We start from the raw sequence: 1,305 nt of genomic DNA, 5'->3' as shown, positions 1-1,305 counted from the left end.
CGTCTGCCTAACTTTGTCACTGACTCAGGAGAACCTTTAGGGAGTGGTAGACAGCGGTAGCCGTATTCAGGTGTTTCTTGGGGAGGAGACGGAAACTCCAGGAGGACTGCCAGTGGACATACCACGTTTGGATTCCACACATTGACAACATCCTTTAGCGGTTCTCGATGACTGGGGAACCCAGAGCTGCAGCAGCTTGCCAGACGTAAGATGATCAGAAGGCTGTCTCTACATTGTGTCCCCAGCCTTGAAATACACATCATCACCTTCTAACAAAGTGCTTAGCTCTAGTGCACCGCATCTTGTCTACTTCTCTCGTCTTCTCCCAGATCCACTCTGCTTTATATATCCAGCAACTTACACTCTCATTTTCCTAGCTATATTTTCACTTACTCCTGTGGGGAGCAATCCGGACTAGACTGTTACTCGAATTAAGACTTATTCTATGCATCTGCTCTCCCACAATATGGCGCTGGGAGAGAAGTAAACAGCTTCCGCACAGCTGCCTCCAGTTCAACCAATTAACTGTAGGACTTGCTCCTGATTGGAGGAGAGCAGCGTACTCAGCCGAGTTGGGATTGGCGGAAGAGGACTATAAAGGAGGAGAGAGACGGCACGCACCTGGAACATCTATGGGGAACATCTAAGGGAACCCGTGCAGCCCCCGAGAAAGCCGGCCGGCGGTGTGCCGCTCCCCTGCGGAAGTGGGGAATGCGGCCAGGGGGAACTGCCCTTCCACGGAGGTGGAAGGGATAGTAGCCAGCCCGGGAAGAACCAGCAGCAAACCCGGGGAGGGCCGAGCAGACGAAAGAACAGCGCAGGGTCCTGTGTCGTTCCTCCACGAAGAGGGGGAGCGACATAATGGTGCCGTGACTCGGATAGGAAACCTGACTCGGATAGAAAACTTAGGACGGATTAGGAAACCTAGAACGGATAGCAAACTTAGGAGGGAAGAAACGGGAAGAAACGGGAAGAACTGGGAAAATATCGGAGAGAGAAACTAGCAAACAGCCTAGGGAAATTACCGGAGAGAGAGACTAGCAAACAGCCTAGGGAAAAGCCGGACGAAAAGGGTGCCGGAAGAAGCTATTGAAAGCCTAGGCATAGACTCGGATACGGACTACGGGGGGAAGCTGGGAGAAATCTCTAAGGTCGAAAGCGAAAGTGAAAGCTAGAACAAACAGATTCGGACGCGGACTGTGGGGAGAGGCCAGGAGAAATGAGGGAGGAATATCGTTGGAGGAAAGCTTGGGGAAATATACCGGGTAGAGAAAACTGTTAGGGAAATTGAAGCCGCGGGGGGCA

Source organism: Oryctolagus cuniculus, chromosome 5, assembly GCF_051225735.1.
Source record: "Oryctolagus cuniculus isolate XC-2025 breed Fujian yellow rabbit chromosome 5, ASM5122573v1, whole genome shotgun sequence".
Taxonomy (NCBI): Eukaryota; Metazoa; Chordata; class Mammalia; order Lagomorpha; family Leporidae; genus Oryctolagus; species Oryctolagus cuniculus.
Note: the sequence above shows the minus strand (reverse complement) of the source record.